Below are 9,369 nucleotides of genomic sequence, written 5' to 3'. Positions count from 1 at the left end.
GGGACCCCTGAAATACTCCCACATATTTGACCGTCCTAGAAAAAAACCCTTGCTTTATCTGAGGCTGTCGACTATTGTAGAGGGATTGCGAGGGAGAGCAGAATGTAGGGTCGTAAATGCCTAGGGGACAAAGGGTTCTTAATCTGTATCAAACTCAAAGTTTGATCTACTCGCTGAAGGAGGGAGAACAGATGCCTTGGATGTCCGAGTTAGTACAGCAAGTTATTTCATTTTGAGATCCAAATGAATCGGGGTTCGTTTTTTGTATCTCACCGGGAGATTTAGGAAGTTTTAATGTTGGTTCATACAAGGTTCCTTTTATCTTGAAAGATCCATAAATTATTCATTTTTATGAAGGTTCAAATCGAGTGTTCTCCGAGAAAAACATCATTTTTAATAATTCCAAGAAAAAATTCCTGAATATATTTTTGGTTTTCATCGAATTATGATACAATATAGTACAAAATTGTTTCCAACTGAGTTTCGATTATTTTTATTTATGCCCTTTCATTTCAATGAAAATAACCACCCTTGAGCAATTGTTTAAAGATAGGTTTCATAATAAAGTCGCATCAGTTTCGAAACGAAAAGAAAACACAATATTTTAGATAGTGTTTGTAGATATGATACAAGAATTAGAATGCAAACTTCTGTTGTATCCAAAATATTGGATTATCTGAAATTGGTTTTTGATAATGAGAATATTATAGTGAATCATGAGCCTTCCTTGTTTTTATTTTCTAATTCAGCTGAACAATATTCGGAATGTGTTTTCAGCAATCCTTCAAGACAGGCACTGAACACCTAGCTCTTTTCCTGGTTTTTCAAACTTTATATCAATTGGAGCAGAAGAATATTTGAATTGTGTTTTTAGACACAAATTCTTACATATTCTTCTTCAACGATATGTTGAGTAGATCAACGCTACAGTGTTTGAAAATCCTTCTGGGACTGGAACGAAAGGATGGAGCATGTATTTCTTGATTTGTAGTTGTTCCTATTTCTTATGTTTAATGTATGTACGTCTTCTACTTGTGTTACTATGTTTCAATTTACGTTTTATTTTGCACAACTCTGATTCAGCTTTGAGTTTACGAACTCGTATGATTTGAAGATGCTGTGATGCACAAATGAGATGCTCAAATATCCAGTTTTTGCCAGTAACCATGACTAATTAGCATACTCCAAATTGGGGCAATTTTCTGCTGCTCCCCTTTCAGCGGTAATTATGAAAGATTCGCAATCTCCAGAAAGACGTATTCACGTGGAAATAAGCAATTGTTCCGTAACGACAAAAGGTGAAATTACGTCGAATTGAATCATCAATCTCCCGCTGAGTTTGTTGCAAGTTTGGATGCCGAATTTGGACCAGCCCAACCCATGAGAGCGGGAGCGAACTCGGGAAAAGGCAAAGTTCCCCGGGAAATGATGCCGGGCCAACCGCTCCACCGGGAGCCTGCAAGGCCCGAGAGCGCTCCCGTATCGATCTCTAGCGGTCGCCATGGCGACGGTCTCTCTCACTCCGGGATTTCCTCGGTCGAAGTTGCCCGGCGTGGGGAACCTGGGGGGGCCATAATTCGACTGGTGGAATGCCGACCGAGAACTGGCACCGTTTGATTTCTGCGTTTTGGTCGGTCAGGAATTCTGCCATGCATCTGGAAATTACTCTCTTTAAACTGCTAATTTGAAAGGGAGCAGGCAGTCTTCTTGAATGTCCACTGAAAGAATGTTCAAAAAGAATGATAAATATATTGTTAATTTGCATCAATAGAGCACATATGAAAGGAGCACTGTATACAGGGTGTGAATTAATACTTAGTTGCCAAAAAGTTTGACCCCTTCTTTTGAATACTGCTAAAGGATGCACCTGAGAAGCAATTTCCTAAGGGATCGGGAAGGCAATAAACAAAATTTGGTGGTATTCCTTCATAAATGCAAAGGGTTGAAGAAGCTACCCCTCAAAGTACATTATACAATTGAAATTTATAATTTTCATTGAAAAGTTACATACCTGGGTATATGGATCAAAAATACAAAGAGATCTCTCCCAATTTTGTTTTGTTCTTAAGGCACAATGTTTTTTTGTCCCAAAAACACCGTAATAACTTCATTCTAATGTCTAGTGCGAATTCCAAGCATAAAATGTACCCAATTTCCAATTGACTAACGTTTGAACGACAAGAGTTTTCTATTAGAGCAGTGAAACAAATCCTTTTATTCATCATTTATCTCATGGTATACCTGCCATTTCCTTTAGAGATTTTCTAGTTTAACGTGACAGATATTGAGGATCTGGATCGTGACAATCTGTCGGATTTTGTGTAAATATAAAGAATTGAAATTCTGAGCTAGGAGAAAGAATAATTATTCTTCAATGAATGCCAGTGAAAACCTTTCAAACAGAACCTTGAATACTCGATCAACCATTTAACAATCAGCCTTTCAGTTTTCAGTATGAAATCACTGTATTAATATAAAGTTGCAAATTGGCGAATGCGTTAGATTCATTTAAAAATTGTCTAGGTGTTATCGTTATAACTGTCATCTCTCATGTTGAATTCATTTCTCTGAAAATTTTGAACAGATTTCGCCTATACTCGGAAGCATTACCACTCTTTGTAATTTTTCATCTCGTTTTAGGGGTGCAGTAAACTTTTTCTACTTTCCAGTTAAATATTCGTCAAGACCTAACGGCTACACAACATGGTCAATGAAATTACGAGATTTACTACTAGAGGAGTTGCTCTTTCCTTCATTTTGAAATGAATGGATCATATCACTGAGATTTCTTCTTGCTGTCAGAGCAACGAACACGTTGGCAGTACAGAACAACGAGAAGATATAAGAACTAAGGAAAATGGACGTGGATTTGTCTTTCTCCTAGTGTTCACTGTAGGCCTCTATGTTCAGTAGTATCCATAAGGCACACGGTGAATGCCAAGAGCTGACTTTCATCTAGATTTTTGGAACATTTTCAATGTATGTCGAAGTTTAAATGTTAATTTAAGAAAATGTTGAGAACAAGGGTGGAGCTGCTCCCTTAGAATATATGTGACATTTAGATCTAAGATGATTTTTCTGAGAGATACGTGTGTTGAAAGTTGACCTCCGAAAAATCCCAAGAAAAGATGGGTTCAGTTAAATAGTCGTCAATATCAAACGGTTGCACCGAGGTCAATTAAACTGAAATTTCGACATTTAGATCTAGGATAATTTATTTTTCCCTAAGCTCTTGTATCATACCCGAAATTGTGAAGAATACCTATATATGGATACCTGTAACAGTTTGACATATTCAAAAACTGATGTCCATTTACCAATAGCATTTATACAGTAGCTTCGCCACATCAAGAATAAAAATTCAATGATCAAGCTAACACAATAAACCGCAAATTCCAACCATCACAACAGGTCACAGGTCAAAGGGTCACGTGAAGAGGCCAACGAGAAATTCTTCATTCCTCAAAGATGCTATTTCCACCATATCCATAGTTCAGAAAACAGATGAAGGCACCTAGGTAAACATAGATGATGAGGGCCCTTAGATCATAAGAAGAGCTCGAGAGAATAATGCAATGTTGGTGGATGATCGATATATCCGCTGAGCAGCTTCCCCAGCGAAATGGAGCAACATCGGGGAAGTGGAGTTTCATAATTAAGAACATTGGAGGGCGCAAAAAGACCAGCAACTTCAAAGGAAAGGCATAACGAGTGAAAGAATAACATCCACCTTTCAAAATTATATGTTTAGAGGAAGCAAGAGCTGAAATTGTAGCTGATGTAATTTTTCGGCACGAGCTGATTCCGCACAGAAAGAAGATTCTGGTGCAGATCAATATCTGCACGGGTGGCCCCTCATGTAGCCATGGCAACCAGCTGCTGCGAGACCGAGTGCCGCCTACGCCAGGGCCAAAGTCACGCCCACGCTGCTGTTGCCTGATTATTCCGTGAAACTGTAGAAAATGAAAAACTGTATTTTTTCTTTGTCTCTTCTCTGATTCGCTTTGAGAGATGTGGCGTTCGGAAATTAATTACTATAGATACCGCCGACAGAATCTGTAGGAAATGCATTCAATGAGACCAACAGGATGAGGAAGGATGAGCTGCCTCCGGATCGGTCATGGAAATTTTCTGTTTCATTGAGATAAGAACGGCTAGTGAAAGTTGGAATATTTTAATAATATTACTCCCTAAGAACGAGCTCTTCTTGAAACTTGTGGATTTAATCTCATTTGAAACACAATGTATAATAATAGAAGAAATTTTTGTAGAAAATGGTTCTACAGTTTCCCAACAAATAATATTGAAGTTAATGTGAACAGACGAAAGGTTAAAGCTGGCTCTTTTCTCAGACAATACCTTGAAATTTTGAGAATTATATAAATACTCGAAAACTGATTGGCAATTTTCATCCTTTGTCAAGGAATGTGCAATCATTCCCCAACATATTCTCCAATTGATATTCAGAAGAAAAAATTCATCTATAGTTCATCCAGAAAATTGAAAGAATTACATTAAAATTATCACAAACGAAAAACAGTTTCACTTTGATTTGTGGATGAAGAGGTAATAAAATAAGTAAAATAACCCCGTCCCTTTTGATCATAAGAGTGTCAAGAAAATGCTGAAATTTTCCATTTTATTGTATGAAAAACGATTCTTGTAGACCTTGAAACATTAAGTTCTTTCTCAGTTGTTCCAAATAGTAGGATTTATTGGACAGTTTCCATCATTTCAGATTTTAGCTCATTCTGTGCTAAGTTTCAGCTAGAATTCGCCAACCAACTTCAGGGACTTTCTTGAAAAAAAACCTTCTTAGGTCAATAATAAGAGAGTCCCTGAAGATAACTGACGAATGCAACCCGAAACGTGGTATAGAATAAGTCAAATTTGTGGATAAAGCCCCATCAATTGTATAACCCTCTATTTATCAAATCACTTGGACTTGCCAGAATTCTATTATTAATCAGAATTACCTAGAGTCAGTAGAATTTGTATATTTATTCCATCTCCTTCAAATGGGTTCTTATTATTGGAGCCATGAACAGTTCAATTCGTTTTGACCTTTCGTACTTCTTCGATTTAATCTTATAGTCTTCATGACAAGCAGGTTGGACGAGCCTGGATTTGACAGTCTAACCCTGTTGAGCTAGCTGTTGGTTCTCTTTTATTCTTGCTTGTAGGTGACGTTTACTTTCTCTAATTTAGGTTCTTTCGCAATCATACAGTATTTCATGAATGCGTTTCTGGATTTCGATTCTCAGTCCCAGTTTGAATTTTAAATATCAATTCTGGATAGCTTTCTTACTGTGGGTAGTTGGTATGATGCTGAGAATGTTTCGATTTTAGTTGTAGTTCAATCTAGTTTTCCCTGAACACTACTGGCGAGTGCAAGACGAAACGTTGGACATAATAAGCCTAAATGACGAAAATAGATAAATAAATCCTACAATTATTCATCAATTTTTTCACGTTCACAGAATTGTCCCAATATCAATTCTTAGGCAACACACTCCTGGCAAATAATGCATAACTAGCCTTATCTGCAAAGAATTTTCACCTATCGGTCTATGTGTTCAAGATGTTGAGAGAGAAAGTCCCATCACAACTGAAACAGCCCTACATAAAGAGAATTGCATCAACCTCATTACAATGAGTCACTCGAATCCTATTGCCATTAAATATTCTTTAGGGGTTGCCATCAGACGGTGCACCCACAAATTTGCAATGAAAAGATGTCCCCTTCGAAACAAAAATCGACCTGACGTTTTTCGCGAGCCATCCTGTATGCGCAGACATAGCACTAAATGAAAATAATATGTATCCCGCTTAGTTCAACATTTGGAAAGCTCATCAACACGAATCAATTTCCACTGAATCTGTATCTTCCTCAGCTTCAATTTCCCCATCCATCATCCCTTGAAAATCGAACTCCATCGTAACCGGCTGCAAATATTTGCGTTGTAAACATATCAAAAAACAGTTACCGCCCGCGCTCCTGAGAGGTGATAAATTTTCAGCACGGAGACCGTAAATTTTCCTCTCGTTCAATAACGGCTCGTTAAGGTTTAACGGAGACCTTAACTAGCCAGCGATGCTTCCGCTTGGATACTTTCCTTCTCTCCAAGGAGCCGAGCATTTCAGGGACGTAGTATTAAACATTCAAGTGGGGGGGTAATATTAAGTGTTATGAAAAAAGGAACAGACAGTGTAAATGAGTCTACGTCAACGATTTCTTGTGTAGGTCCTGATTATTGAGGGAGAAAGAGAAAAGTAACAATGAAAAAAGGCTTTATTTAGAAAAATTTTGATCTAGATTAAATATTTTTTAAGAGTGCAGGATTCAAAGGTATAATACACGTAAGATATGGTTTTCTGTAACAAAGAATTGTAATATTGGTTATGACCACATATCATTGCTCTCTTCCATTTTTTTAAACATTGTCTTTCTTTTTTAGCCTGTTTGTATTGTAACTAAAACAATTCCATAAATTTTGTGTAATTAGCTTCAAAATCTTTAGCGGAAATTCTTAAGAATTTCAAGCAAAACGAAGAAATTCAACAGAATCAAGAGGTCTATTTTGAAATCAGAAGAATTTCTTTTTAATTTACTGCGTATCGCTTCTCTCAGAAATTCCTAGCAATATTTTTATTGTAATTCACTTCTTCAATTTATTATTATGTATTTTCACCCTAATTCTACTATAGATACTGATGTGGTACTTTCAGAAGCTCTTTACAGAGCTATTTGGAGTACCAGTTGTGTTCTGTGTGGGCTTCATTACTATGTGCTTTCGACAATTTAGGCTCAGACTGTCAAGTTTTTACCCAGCAGTGAATAGTGGCCCATACTGTTTGGACTAGAAAATTTCTTCACTGATCTACGGTTACTATGAATTCATACATCTTGTATGCTAGAAAAACAGGCAAAATATTTTCCAATACTTCCAAAAACCCCAATTCGATCAAGTTGAAAACTAGTTCTTGGCTCTAAAACAACGTTTTGAAGGTTGAATGTTCATCAGTTTTGGGAATATTAAAAAAAAATTCCAGTGATGAGATTCCCACAAAAATTCCTTGTTTCACTACCTCACAGTTAGTTACTGAGTTTCAATATAAGTTGATCGTTTTTTTTTTCGAAATTCGATGCAAAACTCCCAGATATCTGAAACTCCAAAACCATTGATCGAATTTTGTCCATTAACAAACTCAATCGGTGTATTCGGAGCCTTAAACTATCCCTAAAATTTCGTGAGACCAACGAAAGACATTCGTCATCAATGAGTTCAACATTTGGGCTAAATGATAACTCTTATTTGTGTGTAAGTCAAAATTATAACTGTCCAACCGAAACGTAAACCATCCAAATGAAAAGAAAAATATTTAAACTGCGTAGAACTAGTGGTAGAGTCACCTTAACAAGAAAACTTCAATACGTTTCCGCCGCTGAAGTTAAAAAAAAAACGAGGGAAATGGCTTTTGAATGTTCAAAAGCTATTTCTCTTTGAAATGGTTGCCATGGGTTACCTCAGACTGAATAGAAATCGATTAGCAGATTTGCTCTTCCGTTTTCCCAGACGGGGAACATGTAATAATTCCTCTTTACTCCGAGTTTCTTGAAGTTATAAATTGCCATTCGATAGAAAAATGAACTTTTAACAAGTTAAAATAGTTTTTTTTTCAAATTCTGAATAGGTGGCTTGTTGGATAAAAATGTAATCCCGAGATTGAAAAGAACCTTATACTTATTCATATTGAAAGTGCACACATTTTAGGTTTACTTCAATTCTCTTCCAAATCACGTTCTATAGGGTTAGGAGAGAAGTCGGGCGTTTTTAGAATGTATAGGTACTCAATCACCCCACTGTTTCTATTGAGGAGACTACTGACAGTTGAGTGGCAGTTTTAATTTCTGAGCCTTCGAGACTATTTTCGGTTAAATATCCAAAAATAACAGAAATTTGGACCAAATAATAAGTCTCTCGAGTCTTGTTTCTTTCTAGCAGAGTTCTATCCAATTTTTTTATGCTATTGTTATAGCGAAACATGTCTAGTGGCTAAATAACTCATCCTAGTAAAAATCAAGTAATTCAGTTTATTGTTCATTTTTTTTAGAATCATTATGATGGTTCTGTCGACAGTGTACCTACATTAAAAGATATTTTTCGTTTACACAATAAGAGACCTATTGAATTCAATCATTTCCAATAAGAAACAAATTTTCTAGAGTATAATAGACACAATAGGAGGAACAAAGCTCCAGAAAGTGAGAATGAATTACTATCATGGTTGATTGGATTCAGTGAGATAAGATAACGTCATTATACATATTTATCGATTTTATGTCGAGCCAGTCTTGAGTTATGATTTCATAATTTCCTTTCCAAATTCTCAACTCCTAAATGACGAATCTACATACTTGATCCCTTGCATTTCTGCTCATTTGCAAAATCGAAACTATGATGAGTTCTGAAAATTCCTTCTCACTATTATTCAATGATTGAAAATATTTGTTAATAATCAAGTATAAATCTTTTTTCTCTATTGAATGAATTTATTGAACTTATGTTGAAATGATCAGCTATGCCTATCAATTTTTGTATAGATTAAGCAAATTCTACTCATTCAGTTTAGTATTTCCTTGATCAATTCATTTTTTCCAATACATAGCGAGGATATACCACTTATGAGACTTCAATCTCTTTTTATTACTGATTGTGCCAATCTTTCATCTGGAGTAAAAATTATTTTTGAGTTGGAGGCGATACTTTGGGTTTTTTTACCTTATTACTGTTCCTCAATTTTTCTACCTTCAGTATCAGTCGACTGAACTCATGAGCTGAGATAACCTATGCTAGATAGCCCCGAATTTTCATACCAAATTGGATTGATGTATTCTGTACTTTCCCAGAAGTACATAAAGTGCAATCATTCATTCGTTCTCAGGGAAGTTTGAAGATAAATTTTCATAAAATTGATTTTTATTCGAAAAATCAGACTACAGTATTTGGTAATATGATATAATCCAAAATGAGGTCCATCCACCCTTTTACTTTCAAAGGTTTTAGTTCAATCAATATCATTTCAATAATTGGTCTTGTATTATTTAAAAGAATTTGATATAATAACCCTTACAATTTTCATGCATATCCACAGGAAGCGATGAACAAAATGTATTTCAAAGCGAAAGGTAAACATATCGAAGTTCAAAAATCTGATAACAGCTGCAAATCATATTTCCGCAAAATTTCTACAAACGAATGATACAAAATATGCTCTACAGTTGAAGACTTGTTTTCTTTTCCCTTTTTATTATAATATTTGACTTACTTAAGAAAATATACAATATAAAAAAATAGACGTTTGATG

This window comes from Coccinella septempunctata, chromosome 4, assembly GCF_907165205.1.
Source record: "Coccinella septempunctata chromosome 4, icCocSept1.1, whole genome shotgun sequence".
NCBI classification, from domain to species: domain Eukaryota; kingdom Metazoa; phylum Arthropoda; class Insecta; order Coleoptera; family Coccinellidae; genus Coccinella; species Coccinella septempunctata.
This window is presented reverse-complemented; position numbering follows the sequence as displayed.